At 34.5% G+C, this 18,474-nt stretch overlaps 1 pseudogene; it reads left to right on the top strand.

The window, feature by feature from the left end:
* Positions 1 to 13,956: 13,956 nt before the first annotated feature.
* On the top strand, positions 13,957 to 16,566 carry LOC122276013 (annotated as a pseudogene).
* The last annotated feature ends 1,908 nt before the right edge of the window (positions 16,567 to 18,474 follow it).

Here is an 18,474-nt window from a genome sequence, read left to right as displayed (position 1 = left end):
CCTAACATGGCCCATATATGTCTTGCTTGTGTTTTTCTTGTCGTGTTCAATATATATATATATATATATATATATTAGTTAGGCCGAATTAAAATTATCAACTATTCTTTGATATAAATATTCTTTAGAATTTGAATATACATAGGCATTTGAATCATATTGCTTTAAATGTTGTTGGTGAATAATATGGATCTTGCATTATCAAGCCGGAGGGATTAATATTTTGTGATATATCTTAATTGGTGCGTGGGAACCTATTGCTGTTTGTTTACTGCTGCTGTCATTTGAGAACCACTACCCGATGATAATCATATATGTGTTACTCAATATTTTACATCTATTTTACAATAATGAAAAAATTGTTATAATTTAATAGACATATTAAACTAGGTCAACTTATAAATTTTTAACTTAAACCAAATTTTTTTCATCTAATAATCTTTCATTTCGCATTTCTCAAACATCACAAATTTACCTAAACAATTACAGTACATTCCCTTAATCTTAAAAAGGAAAAAAACTACCTATATACATTCTCAACCAAAAAGATTATCCCTATTAGATTACAAAAAGTTTAAAAGATAAAAAAGTGAAAAAAAAAAAAAGGAAAACCTGAAAAATACCAACCAAAATTAAAAGTTGCTACAAAAAACAAAGAAAATCCTTAATAAAACCAATATCATTGATAGAAAGAAACATTACAAGTACTTTTTGTCAAGCCACATGGCTTGAGAAACAAACTTGGGAACATTCTCACTCATTCTCATAACTATCAATATGTGAATCCCAACTCGATTTGCCAAATGGGGCCCTATCACACCACAGAAAGTGTGAACCTTCATTATTCTATAAATTGCACCATGAGAACTTTATTAAAGGCGAAGGGGGAAAATAACTATTTTTAAAATGGTACAAGATACATGGTGATTTTCATTATTTTATAGATATGGAGGCTTCACCTAGTGGAAGGTCAGAAGAGAATCCAAGCCCCACAATCCCGTCACCGACACCGAGATCTAGACCCACTTCTAAAGCAGCTACTTCTTATGCAAGTAGCCGATTTCCAATGCCAGTAGACATAGAACAGGAGGATGAGTTTAATGAGGATGAGGAGATGGGTATTGGGGATCTACCACCTCCATCTACAACTCCATCTCAACCACGAAATACTAGAAAAAGGTCTTGGACATTGGAGCATTTTACTAGGATTCCTGGTAATCCTGAGAACCCACAGGCCCAATGCCACCACTGTGGGCAACTCTGCAAATGTCATTCAAAGAAGCACGGCACCGCTATCTTAATAGCCCATCTCCAAGGTTGCCAGCGATATAAAATGTCGAAGGGAGAGGCAGCCACTGATCAGACCAAGCTTAGTTACGAAGCTTCTACGGCCACTGATGGTACACAGATAAAGAAAATGGTCATCCCTCAATACAGTGAGAAATTGGTGAGGGATATGCTTGCAGAGATGATAATTGAAGATGAGATGCCTTTTACCACAGTCGATAAAAGAGGCTTCCGAAAGTTTGTCAAGACTCTTGAGCCATGATTTCCATTGCCATCACGGTATACGGTGATGCGGGATTGTATGAAGAAGCATGCAAAAGAGAAGGCAGAGATGAAGAAGATGTTCACTACCACTAGCCAGAGAGTGTCATTTACGACTGACACATGGACTTCCATACAGAACATTTCCTACATGTGTATCACAGCGCACTACATTGATAGTGAATGGAATTTGAGGAAACGGATTATTGGGTTCAAAGAAATTATTGATCATAAGGGAGCATCAATTGGGGCACTGATGGATGATTGTTTGAAGGATTGGGGAATTCAAAAGGTTTTATGTATTGCAGTTGACAATGCCAGTGCCAATGACACCGCAATTGAATGGTTCAAGAGAAATACGAGTATGAAAGCTGATGTCATCCGCAACCACGAATTTATTCATGTTCGATGTTGTGCTCATATCCTCAACCTTATTGTCAGTGAGGGGTTAAAAGAGGTTGATGATTCCATTACCAGAGTCCGCAACATTGTGCGGTATGTGAGGGCTTCCCCTCAAAGGCTGTCAAAGTTCAAGAAAATAGCAAGCCAGCTTGGAATTTAATGTTCTAAGACATTGTGTTTGGATGTTCCGACTCGATGGAACTCAACATACCTTATGTTGGATGTGGTACAAAAGTACCAAAGAGCATTCGAGCGGATGGAGGTCGAGGATGGGGCACTTAAGTATGCTTTGCTGGAGCCTGCAGGAAAGGAGCTTGGTGCGCCAGACACACATGACTGGACTAGTGTGGGGTATTTTGTGAGATTTTTACAAGTTTTTTGTGATATGACTATGCGGATATCTGGATCCGCATATACAACTGCAAACTTATTCTTCAGCGAGCTCTCAGAGCTTCACTACCACTTGCAAGAAGGTTGTACGGGTTCATGTGGATTATTATCTGGTATGGCTATGAGGATGCAGGCCAAATATGATAAATATTGGGGGGATGTTGAGAAAATAAATAGATTGCTTTTTGTGGCTGTGATCCTTGACCCCCGATATAAGTTGGCCTTGATAGAATTTTGGGCAAATTCCACAATGGGGGCAGTGAAGGCTGCACGGTTTATTACAAGGCTTAAAAAGGATCTTGATGACTTATATTCTCACTACAACAATAGTGGTCAGCCTTCATCCGCAGCGGGCACCTCACACTCGAGGCTGACACCTCTATTCGATGATCGTAGCTCAGATGACTCATTAAATCCACCTCGTCGAGGTTATAACATTGTGAATCAGTATCATCAGCTCGTTGCAACGAGGAATATTATGCAGTGTACTTCTGAGATTGAACGGTATTTTATGGAAGAGGTCGAGGCACCTAGCGAGTCATTTCAGCTTTTAACTTGGTGGAAGGTTAATTCCACCGAGTATCAGATCCTTTCTCGTATTGCCCGAGATGTGATGGCCATTCCAATCACTACAGTTGCCTCTGAGTCAGCATTTAGCACTGGAGGTCGAGTATTGGATTCTTACCGGAGTTCATTGTCACCGTCAACTGTGGAGGCCCTCGTTTGCACACAGAATTGGTTGAGTGATACGCCCATTGGACTAGATACCATTGGCTTTGATGCTGATAGTTATAAGCTTGAATCAGGTAACTTTGTTTGAGTATTTCAATTGATTTATTTAATTCTTTTTATGATTTCATAAATCTATTAACCTTATACTTTTTATGATTTCATAGATATAATTGTGAATCCTAGCATACTTGCCGATGACTGATACTTGGGGTGTGGCTAAGTTGATAAACTCGCGATTAAAAAATATTGGTGAGAAATGATAATCATTTGTTTCTGAATCATTTTTATTTAATCATTTTTTTTCTTTTTATTGATTGTGACTTTTTATTTTAATTTCAGGTATCACCAACGAGTCAACGACAAACCACGATATATTGAAAGATGTTTTGGAGCACCTCTGTATTGGAAGATGTTTTTATTTTGGTATTGGAATTTGGAAGATGTTCGGAATAGCATTTAAACTATTATCAATGTTTTGGACAATTGTATAAGAGTTTTCTTAAAGATGTAATATGTATTATATATATATCTATATATCTATATATCATTTTTTTTCAAAAAAAAAAAAAAAAAAACTCGGAATCGGAATCGGAATCGGGCGGATGTCGGAGCCCGATTCCGTTCGGAATCCATCGGAACTCCGATCGGAGTTCGAACTCCGAATAAGGTATCGGAGTCGGAGTGAAACTCCGTTTTCGACTCCAGTCAGAGTCGGAGTTCGGAATTGGCAATTCCGACTCCGTCGGAGTCGGAGCCCAGGCCTATTAAAGAAGGAAGAAGACCAACCACCACACTGAGTTGGGATACTGCCTGAGTTTTGGAGAACCATTGTTATATTTTTTCACCTCAAGTACGATTTGGCCAGCATTTCAGACCCAAAACTAACTAAAAAAATGCCCCAAACTGAAGCGGAAAGTTCACCCAAAAGAAGCAAGTGATCCAAAGTCTTACAAGTACGAGTGATCCAACTACGATTTGAAGTTTAAGCTCTTGACATAGAGAATTCCCAACAAGCCCTTGAATTCTCTCCCAGTTTTCTCCCGTATTTGAATATAAATCTGCCACAATTAACAAGGTATAAGTAATATCCGAATTTTTTCCCAGAATACCCAATGAGGATCAATTCTCAAACCAAAAAAATATCTTGCATTCATTAACGATCCAGCCCGCACCTCTAAGAACCAACCTTACTAACGGTTTTAAAGTTTTTTAGAAATGAGATTCATAAGAGCATGGACGAAAAATGAAAGGATGATGTTGAACTTTATAATTGGCACAAAAAAATGCTGATTTAATTTGTGAGGAACGTTGCGAGGCATGTTCAGCACTACTAAGAGATGAATGGGAATACTGGACAATACATACTTCAATAAAATAAGTCTACCTCCTTTGGAAAGCAATGCCCCTTTCCATGATGCTAATTTCTTTTGCATTTTATGAATTGAAAACTCAATATGAGAAGCTCGTGTATTACCTATACAAATAGGGGCGCCCAAGTATAAACAGGGGAAGGAGCCCACCTGAAAACTAGTAGCATGCAGACCAATTGTCTTGCATGAAGCATAAGTCTATTTGGCCAAGAACATAGTTGATTTGTTATGATTTATCTTTTGATCATAAACATTCTCGTACAAGTGCAGAGTATACATACACACTTTCAAAGATTTTTTGGACCCATTCAAGAATATTATTATTAAATATATTATTACTATATTAGAGAGTATAAGCCTCACGCATTTTTATTAAAAAAATAGAATTTACTATTAAAAAATAAATTCTTTCAATAAGTTATAGATTTGACTTTTTTTTTAAAAATGAAAAATGATATGAAACTTAGGTAGAAATTTGGCAATGGAAAACTTTTAGGCCGGTAAGAGCATTTTTATTAGATTATCCCAATATAAATTTAAAATTTGTATAATATGATATGATTTTACATTTATCGATTTCACACAAAACTTATTTTTACATTGAATTATCAATCTATTAGTTAAAATAATAATAAAATATTAAAAATTGAATAATATTTTTTTAAAAAAGTTTTTCTATTAATTTTTTTTTCTAAATTAAGAGTTTATATGGAAATACATTATTATTTTTTATTAAATAATATGAAAAAATAAGACAGGAGAAAAAATGAGAATGTGGATGGAGAATAGAGGGAGAGAAAGTGTATAAAGATATTATTTTTTATTCATTTGGATGTAAAATAGTAACAATCAAATTTGATTCTAAACCTTAATTTTACTTTAATTAAAAGTTAAAAATTTTGAAGTTAGATAATCTAATCTAGAGTATTTTTAAGTTCTATTAACTACGTTTTTCATTGAATTTATATGTGTATAATCCAATAAAAATGCTATTAGCAAAATAAGTGGTTGGTACCAAGATGTATACGTAAGTGGGCTGATGTCTCGTAGCACTTAAAAAGGAAAAGGAAATCAAAGTGATAAAATACACAATGAAGGTATGGTGGAAACACAGGCAACGCAGACAGGTAATATAATAATTCGTAGGAGGAGAATTGGAATGGAAATCGAGTAGAAAAGCAAGCATTTTAAGTGATCCAAACCAATCAACTTCATAGTCGATCAATGCCGTTTTTATGCATCTTTACTTTTGGGAAAACGTTTTCATTAACACATTTAGATCACGCCAATTGGATTGAGAAATATTCTCCTTTCATTTAATTATTATAATTTTTTAAGTTTCTATATAAAATATAATAAATAATTTAATTTTTTTAAATTTTAAAAATAATAATAATATTTTATTTAATTTTCAATTTTCATCTAATCATTTTATCTCATCTCATTTAACTATAAAAAAAACCTCTCTAAGTCTCTACTCAGGCAAATCATTAACCTTAATTAGTTCAAATTTTGAATTTAATTGATAATCGAGAAAGAAAAGCAAGTTGGAGCTATATATTCTGTAGGGCATACCTTGAAAGATTTGGTGAACACTAGAGATAAGTTGTTTACGTGATGATTGAGCAAATGTTTCGAATATTGTTACAAAAAGCAACATTTATTTTTTGAAAAAAATCAATTTTTTATTTGTTATGTTTTTTGTTCCTTAATGAAATTGAACCGAACAAAATAAAATATCTTAGTATTACAGGAAAATGATCTTGCAATCATGAGTATGTAAGTATTGTACAATTATTTGAAAAAAATTAAATATATACGAGACCTATATAAAAAGAAAATTAATTTTTTAATAATAAATTATATTCTTTTTTAAAATTATTATACGACGTATACATAGTTTGCAACTTTATATAATATTACTCAATATTACAACGCAAGCTGTAACGTTGTCAAGGCTTAAAAATTCAAGATGAGCTGGGTCACAAAGGGCTAGATAATGCTTAATTCGAAGATTTCTCATTTTTATGCGAAAAATATAATATCTTATTATCTATTCATGAAGTTCTTTTGGGAGGAATCATTATATCTCTCTGCGGAGGTTATTTTCGAAGGCAGTAACTGGATCACTAATTAATTTCTTGTCGTCGTGTAGCGGCCCAACCCAATGCAATGGCATAGATAGTATGTATTATATAAGGCCCGTTATAAGATCATTTTTCTTTTCTTCTCTCTCCTAAGTAATCTTACTAAAGTTTTGAATACCATATCAAATATCATACTGATCAAGATATTTGAATAAAATATTTTAATATCTATACCGTTGCAGAATAATCGATATATGAATAAATTATATATATAAATATATATTATATTCTAAAATAATAGTCTATATATGAATAAATTATATATAAATACATATATATAAATTATAAATAGACTAGTCTGAATAAATTATATAAATACATATATTTCGATATCCGTACCGTTTTGGAATAGTCGATATATGAATAAATTATACATATAAATATATATTATATTCTAAAATAATAGTCTATATATGAATAAATTTAATAATAGTCTATATATGAATAAATTATATATAAATATATATATATATAAATTATAAATAATTTAGTCTGAATTGTGAGTCAAAAAATGAGCTTTCAGTTTGAAGAAATGAAAAAGAAAATAGAAGCTGAAATACCGGCCGGTATTTAGGATGGTACGAAACATGTATAATACCTATACCAAACTAGTGACTGGTACAACATATACCGGCGTATCGGCCGATACCGGTACGGTATTTAAAACAATGAATCTTACTCAGTTAATAATAATTTAAAGAGTCACTTTGAAGGATAAGACCTAAAAGGTTAAAAAGCCACTCTAAAGGAGTGTTTGTTGGAACCACATGAAGTGACGAACCAATTCTAACATTCAAATTTGTTTGATTTTGAAAAAAATAAAATAATAAAAGATCGAACAAAGAAGTAACCAAATTAAGAAGCTGCCAACTTCACATTTCATAGAATTTGCCAAATAAGAAAAAACCCAAACTTAATATACCATTCATTCCTGATTGACAAATTAACACATGATAAGAATTGTCCATTCGATTTGGAGGGACATATGCCCCCTTAGTTGGGCTAGGCCCAGAGTATGGTTGGCAACGCCCAAGGTTCGATTATCGCACGCCCACCATCTAGCATAGAGATAGATGGAGCCACGTTAATTGTGCCGACTAGGGGTGTCAGCTTGGCATTCCGACCGGGGATCCTATCCTTGATAGGAGCCACTGCATTGAATGCGATGGTTCCCCACTCTGAGGCAGGACTTGATGCTCCGGATACATAGGGAACTATAAAAGCTCCATTAATTTTTTCTCCCCAACTCGACTTCCTTTTTTAATTTTTATCCTAAATCTGATTTCCAATATATCTAAATTTATGAAATTATCTATCAATTTTTTTAAAATAAATTAGTTAAATTTCAATATTGTAATTATTTAACCAATCAAATACTTTAAATAAATAAACAATCTTGTATAACATAACGATTGATTATGAAGAAAAACCATTTAAAGAATTTTTTAAAAGTAAAACCTTATGGTACAGTCAAATATAGGAAAGTCAAATTTATTGTTTAAAAATCAATTACAAATAATTCTTAACTACAAAATCTTTGCAACTTGACTCTCTTACTTGCTAAGATAGACTCGTTTGTCTGTCTTCTAATGCGGTAGCAGTCAGAATATTTGGCGATTTTTAAATATTGTCTTTTCTCCTAGAACTCCAGTGGCTGAAATCCAATAAAAGATTCTCTAAACTTGGAGCACGATTACACTCAATAAGAGATAAAAATATAAAAACTTGTCAAGAAATTTTCTCGTCAAAATATTCACTAGAAAGTGCTTTAGAGAGTATATAGATTGGAATCTATATAGATGCTAACCAATAGGATCTTTTAAATAAATAATTTGAAAATAGTTCCAATTTTAAAATGATTCTGCTGACGGATAGAATCTGTCTCGTGCACTGTAGTAACTAATTTCTGTTTAACTTATATTCTAGATAAGTGCATATCTTAATGGGCTTGAATTTTACATAAATAACTTATCTAAACAACTTTTAAGACTTCTAAATAAATTCAATATTGTTTAAAGATAAAGTCGATAATTATTTTATATTTATTAAAAAATTAGAAATATAATGATAAGATAAATCTTATCATTTAATCATCTAATCCTAGCTAACTTTTAAATTTACAAGGTGTGTTTGGGTGTTGAAGTATCTTCAACACTTCTCAACTCTTCTCACTACTATTCATTACTTTATTATTACTTTTCACCTACTTTTATTACTATTCATTACTTTTTACCTACTTTTTATTACTATTCATTACTTTATTATTACTTTTCACCTACTTTTTATTACTATTCACAACTCTCTTCAACACTTCTCAACACCCAAACCCACCCGCTCAAACTAACTTAGGCATTATAGTCACTTCCTAGCACTCTGGGTCAATCAAGCTTCTCTGCCTTAGGTGATCGACGAAGCACGATGGGGTGCATAACACATCCTTAACATGATTCATTGGATTGACATGAGAAAAAATTATATGTTTTTAATAATCATGAAGTTATTAAATTAACAGTATATCATAAACAAATCAATCAAAAGTATAGGCAAAAATTAAAAACAACATAAAAAGTGTTTGAAATGATACTATATAGTTATAGTAGTTAGTAATGCATTGTATATATTTTGCTCTGATTTCATAATATTATAATTCGAACAAAAAAACCTAAGAGATCCTAGTCAGGTACCCTACAACAGACCCAAAAATTTTACACAATGTAAATTTGAGTTCAAGTCTGTGCTCTGCAAATTCCATTGATAGCTGAGGCAGTCTAAATCTTTGCTTTAGGGAGGATTCATATGATGATGAGGTGTCAGACCAAATGGTGACACTCCCCTATCTGATCTGTAAGTCATTGCCATATGATTTCCTGCCTGGTTTCTTCTAGGTTGCCCTTGTCGCATGCTGGGGCCAACAGCAGGCTGAGCCGTTCCAAAGTTACCTACCCCTTGAGTGAATATAGCTTCAAGACAACCTATTCCATCATTTCCCATGTTTCCTACAATCATATGATCCTGACATACTGCTTCACTCCTTCCTAATTGTCTTGCTCTATCTTGTCCCTGTAGAAGCTTTTCATTATAAAATGCAATTTCACCATGGCTTCCTGACAGTGGCAATGGCTGATGAGATGGCGCTGGGACTGTTGGGAATGCAAAAAGGCCACCTTCAGTATTATAAGGAATTCCAGTGCAAGATACTACTCCTTGGCTTTCAATCTCTTGTTCTCCTTGTAAAGAACAGGTTAAACCAGAATTTAAACCACCCTCAGAATTGGGTAACATCATTCCAACTTCACTTTGGTTGCTACTATTACTACTCCATTGGTTCAAAATCTTTTGTTGGGTGATCAGTTGCTTCCTAAGAACCCGAAGTTCACGTTCTAGTTGCCGGTATTTCCCCAAAGGTCCATGAACAGGGTCCTGCCTCCATATCGAGGCTTCCCATTTGATGGACTCAGCAGCCTGTTCCCTGTGCTGCACATCAAGATTCATGAGAATCTTCGACACGTTGCCAACACCAAAAATTCTCTGAACCGTTTGGAAATTCTCGACCATATGCGCTGGGAAGTACGGCGCCATAAGACAGGTGTTGTCGCACTTCTTCCTTTGGTGCCTGCACGAAGCGCATGCATGGCGATAATTGTTGGTTCTAGGCTCCTCGGCTCTATCCCTTGGCATAGACATGGTTAGCCAATACGTACAATGCCCTTCGCAAGGAGCAAGAAAACTATAGATTAGGAAGACCGTGATAGATCCGAATTGCAGTAAGGAGGAGGCGGTGGGTAAACTTGTGTGGCTAGGTTTTAAAATAGATCAACAGAGTCCCGAATCACATGTAACGCTGTCAGGCATATCGTGGCCATTGGTTTTTAAGGGATATCAAGACGCGCGTTTGAAATTTAATGGACTTTTAGTTGGGTTAGGAGACAATTACATAATAAGTCTAAGCCTAATTACAATTAAATTGCAATACTTGAATCCGAATTGATGATGTATATTGTATGGACATGTCTTTGGGTATTCGGCCCAATTTTTTCATGAATTCAGGCCTCCGTAACTTCAAATTTGAAAGCTTGTTCTCGGCTAACCTTAAGCAGCTAGCATGGAGTCAAGTTGGGCTTTTATTAAAACTAGAACGCCGGATTTTACTGGACCCAATCCAAACCCAAATTTGGTTACTCTTTCACCATGCACACTACAAGAAATACCATGTTTTTCCATGAATGCTTTTGCTGGCAAAAAGCATCCTTTTTGTGGGAAAAGCTCTATTCCCAACAATCTTCTTCGTGGAAGCCTCGTGGGTGGTGGAGATTAAAATAAGGCTGCCTGTAAAACTTAGGGTATTCGGCCCAATTTTCTATGAATTCAGGCATCCGTAACTTCAAATTTGAAAACTTATACTCGGCTAACCTTAAGCAGCTAGCATGGAGTCAAGTTGGGCGTTGAACCCAATTCAAACCCAAATTTGGTTAGTCTTTCACCAATAAAGCAATCTTTCAAGTCTGCCTATAAAGCTTTGGGTATTCGGCCCAATTTTCCATGACTTCAAGCCTCCGTAACTTCAAATTTGAAACCTTGTTCTCGGCTAACCTTAAGCAGCTAGCATGGAGTCAAGTTGGGCTTTTATTAAAACTAGAACGCCTTATACTGAACCCAATCTAAACCCAAATTTGGTTACTCTTTCACCAATAAAGTAATCTATCAAGTCTGTCTGTAAAGCATACATTAGCAAATTAACGAGTAATCTTGCAACGCAAATCCTAAAAGGAAGCAAGGGTTTATGGCGGTATCATCTGATTCTGATAGCTGCCCTCTAGGAAATCTTAATTGGAAATTTAACTAATCTTCGCAATATCATTCGTTTGATAGGTCTACATGTTTATCTGATAATTAAGAGAAATAATATTTACAGTTTTATAATTTGCAGTAAAAAATAGTAAACTACATTTTTTTTTAAAAGGAATAAATAAAATTTACATTTCTTAAAATTGTAATTTGTATCTAGCATTATCAATTGATTAATATTAGGGTGATACCGGCATGATGCAGGCAGAGGGACTCTTCTCCGCACCCTGCTTCACACCATGTGGGGGTGGGGATTTCAACCAAAGTTTTGAATACCATTTTGGTAACCATTTCGGTTAAAGTACTGGAACGAAATATTTCGATACCGGTATGTTTGGATGTACCATTTCGAAATTAATTATATATTATATATAAATATTTATATGTATATATAATCTAACAACTAATAAAATAAATACATATATATGTAAGTGTGTATCATGTATATGTGTAAATATATAGAAGAATTGAATATTTATAAAATGAATATATGCTGAAAAAAATCACAAAATTGAGTTAAGACACAAAAATAAAGAAACAAAATAAAAGAATATATAAATTATTAAAAATAATGATATTTTAAAAAATAGAGAATGGTGGGGTGGAGCTTCAGTTTCTCCCTCTTTCCTCCCATTTGGTTAGACCAAAACTAGTGTAGGTTGTATTTTCTGCCTTCGTTTTGTCTATTTTCCGTTCAAAGCATGGAGAAAAGTCAATATGTTGTTTTTCGAAGCCCAATGACCACCACGCACCCCACAACAGGATTCTCAAACCATCGATCCTTCAGACGATTGAAGAGTTTTGTCAAACAAAGCAGCGTGTAAGCTACGCACGTGGGTCAAAGTTCGCATGTGACATCCATGTGTCATCATATTGGAAGCTTGTGTTGCAACCGTGTGCATTGTTTCTGGGTCAGGGATTTTGATTTCTTCATACTCGATTGCCTGCCACACTCCTAGCATGGCGCATGTCCCACACGCACCTCCACAGTCTCCTTGCTTAGTGTTTTTTGTTATTTTTTTTGTTTTATTTTATTTCCTTTAAGGTTGACAAGATAGATCTACAGTTATCCAAGCTGTAAAACGTTATTTTCCCATCTATCTTTTTGTTTTCTGTTATTTCCTTTTGTATTTAGGTAAATATAAAAAAATTGTCTCTTGGACTGTAGAGTGTATGTCCTCAACTTCTTTGGAGTGTGGAGTTTGAAAACTCTATTTTAGACAAAATGTTGTATCTCAGACAATTTGTCTGTAGAGAGTTTACAACAGTTAATATCATGTCAGTTACAAAGAAATTTATGTACTAGGGAGCTTCGAATGAAATAGTTGGCTTGTAATTTAGGAATTTCCCAATATACCTCAAGTCATAGATGTAATTTCATCTAGAACGAATATCACTACAAGAAAATTGGTCAATTGTGACTAGTTATTTCTTACGAAAATGACTATTTTATGTCAAAATGAGTCTATTTTTGTTGCTAATAGTCACTATTGTTACATATAATCTGTTACAAATGATCATTTTTCTTGTAGTGAATTAATGATGTTTTTCCATGAAATAAAAAATAAACAAGTAATTGTCAGTGACCTAGAGAAGCACAAAGCCGAGCAATAAAAAGGGGAATGCCTATGATAACACTTGGTCCTACTACTGGGACAATTGGTTTTATTCCCTAATTCTAACCGTTGGTGCACCCCAACATTTTTCGGAACACTTTAAGATCATAACATTTTTTACTCTTTTTAGGCTATTCCTAATCTCAGTCATCATTGTATATTGGTAAACCAACTAACTGATTGAGTGGAAATAATATGAAAATTGAGCATGAAAACTAAGATTTTTTTGGTCTTAAAAAGTCACTTATGCACATTTATATCCTACATTGTATAAGAAGCATCACAGGGTCAAAATGGGAAAAAAATGCATGAGAAATATTCACTCGGCCACTTAACTCTCACCCGACACTTAGAAGAAATGGGAAAATAGAACCTCTCGAGTGCCCTAACCCTTGTTGCTCTACATTGCAAACTTCACCCTTCAGATAACCGCATGGAATTGGAGGGAGTAACAACCTAGAGAGAGAGTGCAGTAGAATCATTGGAGAGGATGGAGGAGGAGAGGCTAAAAGGAGAGTGATGGGGTGTGAAAAGGGCATGCAGGATTTTTCTGGCAAAGCTAAAAAACATTACTCAAAGAGGATTTCGTTTCCAATCTGGATTTTCTTTATCCATTTTCATTTTCTGGTGTGATGAATCATCTCTTTTTGGATTTTAACAATTTATTTTCATACTTGATGTAAGGGTAATTTTTGAGTGACCTAGGTTAAGGGAATCCTTTGCACAGTGGGGTTTCGCTTGGTGGTTTTGGTTATTTCTTTCGGTTTTAATTTGAACTCTTATGAATGTCTATCAATTTCATAGAAATTGAGTTTAGGGTTTCATCTGTAATTCCTTTTTGACTCATTGTTGACTTTGGGCACGGTGGGTGCTTAAGGGACACAAACACTAAGTTCGGATTAATAAATGCCTAATGTTGATATGAAAACTGAGAGGTTATTCAGAAACTGTTTATCAGTACTGAATTCATATATATACTCCATATGTTTTATTCTTGATTGAAATTGCATGTGATGGTCATTGTAAATGCCGAAACCCCATTGAAGTCCCTTGGTGCAAAGAGGACCCATAGCCTAGGTACTTGTTTAAAGTTCTTTTTGAGAGACTTAACTTCACTTGACTTCCTTTGTCCATGCATATAGCTTAGTTTCTCACCTATTTTGGCCAAAAACTTCATAGTGTTTCAAAATATACCACTTCTTGTTCTCATTAAGCATTTATAGAGGGGTAGCAAGTTTTATTTTTAAATCTAGCAATTCCTGTTACTTAAACTTGTCTTGTGGTTCTAAAGAATTTTCATTCAGCTAATACTCCACCTCCTTGACTTTGTTTATTCCAAGACTATTAATTGCAAACAAAACTGGAATTGCCTTGATCTCTATGAAATTGACCTTGGACTCCCATTATACTCAAGTTGAACACCTCCTGCACTTGGAAGGCAATTTAAAAGAAGAGCCACTAACCAATTCATTTTTCTTCATCATGCTTTCCCTCCCTTCTCCAACACTTAAAAACCAACCAACACTAGCACCAAACCTACTTTGCTAACCCCTCTGGCATTGGCCTTGCACCTAAAGGAAAAACGCAATCAATTTAAATTGGATGAGTTTTAATCAGGGTGGGGCACGTGATAGGGCTTGTAGGTAGTTAAGTTCCTGCCTCCCCCTTTTATTTCTTTTCATACTGGAAAGTTTCTTAAGATTTCTCAAGTGTGTGACTGTAGGGGATGGGGCAGTGGGAAAGACATGCATGCTTATTTCCCATACTAGTAGTACCTTTCCAACGGTATGATTCTTCCTCCTGGTGCTCACTTTAGAAACCAGCGATTATAATGATCTGTGTACAACAATCATGATGTCTATTTTGTTTGTTCTTGTTTCTTGGTAGGATTATGTTCCAATTCAACAACTTCAGTGCCAATGTGGTGGTTGATCGTAGTATTGTGAATGTTGGCCTATGTGATACTGCAGGTGATTCCATGTCTTTCTAGCATATATTACATTGAGATTCCACAAATTTAGAGAGTCTGTAGAATCTGTGCATTTGCAGGACATGAAGATTACAATAGGCTAAGACCTCTCAGTTATAGAGGAGCCGATGTGTTTCTATTGGCCTTCTCGGCCTCATCAGTAAGGCCGGTTATGAGAACATCTCTAAAAAGGTTTATGGTTTTAGTCCCTTTTTATTAAATTTTATTTCCTAATATTGTTGTTATCAACAATCTGCTAGACATTCAAATGATATATGGATTCGTGTCTAGCAGTGGATCCCTGAGCTAAAGCATTATGCACCCAATGTGACAGTCATACTCGGGGGCACCAAACTAGGTAAGACAGTCCAATTTTAGAAGCATTACAAGCATGAGGTGTTCCCTAAGTTGCCATCAACACTGAAGAGAAAAATCCCAAATTGTTAAAGGTGCTGCGCACTGTTCTGCTTATCTAATGATAATTTGACTACATTTTCAGCATTTCTAGAAGCATGAAAACTTCTACAACTAATATAATGTTTATTAACGCACAACTTTCTCTGCTGAAATTATATTTATTTTGTTAATCGTGTCAGAAAAGAATGAAACATGCTAGCAACTCGATCTTCTTCTCCTTGTCACTCTCTTCAGGTAGGCATTGATGAGATCAAGCCTGAAATTATTATCTAAGCAATATAAGAGTAGAATTTGTGACAATTTGATCATTTTTCCCCAAATTTTGAAGCAAAATTAATACCTAAACAAATGAGAATCCACAATAAATTGAAAAAAAGTCAATGAAGTTTTTCTAAGACTTTTGTCAAATTCCCCCAATTTGTGCCTCCGCGGCCTTATGAGCTTCTCATGACTTCTCTTCGACTCCAGGTAGTGCATCTTGGAATGCAGATCTTTCAAGTGAAAACACAATAAAATCTTTCAAAACTTTCCCTCAACCCAATTTTTCCTTTCCTTCTATTGTTCATCAAAATTTTCAATGTAATTTCTTCGACTTAAAATCAAGTACCTCTATATATGGGACAACTTCTAATGGCAGATTTAAAAGAAGATAAGTTGTTCTTGTTGATCATCCTGGAGCAACACCAATAACATCAGCTCAGGCAAGTCATTCAGGGATGGAATATGGTTAATCACATTACAACTATATATACATATTGCATTCAAATATCAGTGGGATTAAAGTGAGATTGATGATGATTAGGGTGAGGAGCTGAAGAAAATGATTGGTGCAGTCGTTCTACATATAGAGTGCAGTTCCAAAACTCAGCAGGTACCAAAATTTCTTGAAAATCAATCAGATTTCTAATCTTATCCCATCTATCATGTATCATTGGACACATTAGGCCATTTGGTAGGACCTTAATTCAAGTAAAATGCCTCAACCTACAAAGCTATTGATAAACTATTATGTCTCGCTTATGGTTTTTCAAAACATGAAGGCCATGTTTGATAGTGCAATAAAGGTTGCTTTAAGGCCACCAAAACCAAAGAAGAAGCCACGAAAGCAAAGAACGTGTTCTTTCCTCTAATGCTACATATAAATCAGCGTCGATATCAAATTCTCTTCTCCAACATTGTCACTGATCAATTAGAGCATATTTTTGTTTCTCACATGAATGTAATATATATATTTATATATATATGGATTCATATAATTTCCGATTGGAGCTATATATGGAAAATCTATAGGGATGGGATTTCAATATAAATCCTAGTCTCATTGTTATGCTGCTATATGAGTTTTAGTCTTTAGTTTATTGTTTTATGTTAATGGCCAAACAAGAGCTACTGGATCAACTATTTTTTTACGGAGTGATATTACTAATCATCTATTTTTTCATTATTTTATGATGTGGTATTAAATGATTAAAATTTTTTTATTATATTTTACTTATAAACTTATCATTTAATTTCATATCATGAGATGATGAGGAGATTATTAAAAAAAATAATGAATAGATTTGTTCGTTTTTACTGTGTTTATTACCCATGCATGCATTTTCTAGGCCCGTTTAGCTTTTCACAAAGAAGGGCTCTATTTAGTCCATAATCTACTAGAGATCACCAGCCCAAACTGTGCTATACAGTACACACTCGTGGCCTCCCTATGTTCTAATTAAATTATCTTAAAATAATAAAATATCCCAAGAAATATTAATAGCATAAACCTTAAACAAGTTTTGTCCGTTATTACTCATCAGTAGTAGTAAAAAAAATCACAATTTCGGGAATGTTGGACCTGGTTTATAAGTACTGTTTTGACTAAACTGATTTGTTACTAATAGATTAAAAAGCTCAGATACTTTAACCCGCCCAAATTGTCAGACAGAAAGAGGGACCGATCAACAGGACATCGAGTTTCCCATTGCTTGTTTTACCTATATTCAGAGCATGGTTATCGAAAATAAATGGTCAAATCATGTGGCTCTTAAAGGCAGTTGTTTTTGACTTGTTGGGCTTTTAGCTAGCTAGGTCGTTGAATTCGAAATATACGACTTTTATGATGTGATTAATATATTGGACAATTCTTGAACAATACCTAGCTAGCTTTGGAATTGCAACAATGAGAATACGACCCATCCGATTGATTATTAGGGTAAGTACGCATTGGTTTGGCAGGATATGCACGTACGTATGTACGTTGATGCTGAACCGCGCGTATCGACTGCATGATATGTGGGATATTATTGGCGTTGCTTTCTTTTGTTTTGTTTGACAACCCGTGACATGCAGCTCTATTTCCTCCAATATTAATAATGGTGCATGGCTAACGCTAATTTCCTTATTCCTAATTCGATATTTCTAACTCATGATCTACAGAAACATAGGAATCAAGGTTCCTCAACCACTTAATTGAAATATGTCTCAAGTACTAAAAGTAATATTTAGTATTTACCACCAATCACTTCTCTTCTTATCCTAAGTTTACATTATATATATGGATCTTAACCCACTACTACCAATAATACAGTGTGAATTACAGTTGACATTCTTTCCATTCTTTTCCTAAGAATTGGGATTCCCAGCATTAAATTAAGCACTTGATAAGTGTGTTTTAATACCCAAAATAAAAGATAAAAAAAATCCATGACTCATCCCGAAGGAAGTAGTCCTATAGCATGTTTAATTATATTAATGATCAAACATGATCGTTTCGGTTGCATTGGATTATATGTAGCAAATTGAAAAGGCATATCCAAGAAGGAGAGCTTAAAGTTCTACATAATTTCAAACAGTCTTCCTTTCGTAGCTAGAATCCCAATTGATTTTGGATAGTGGATTGAAATTGCTCAAGGGGGAGTACAAGCTAACAACCGAATTCAAACATATCTGCATTTCTCTAGATCTCTCTAGCTAGCTCCACTAGTTTTTGTGCCAATGTTGTGTCTTAGTACTTATATATGAACGGTCCCAAGAATTTTCAACGAAGTACTATA

Source organism: Carya illinoinensis, chromosome 9 (genome assembly GCF_018687715.1).
Source record: "Carya illinoinensis cultivar Pawnee chromosome 9, C.illinoinensisPawnee_v1, whole genome shotgun sequence".
Classification (NCBI taxonomy): Eukaryota; Viridiplantae; Streptophyta; class Magnoliopsida; order Fagales; family Juglandaceae; genus Carya; species Carya illinoinensis.
This window is presented reverse-complemented; position numbering and strand designations above follow the sequence as displayed.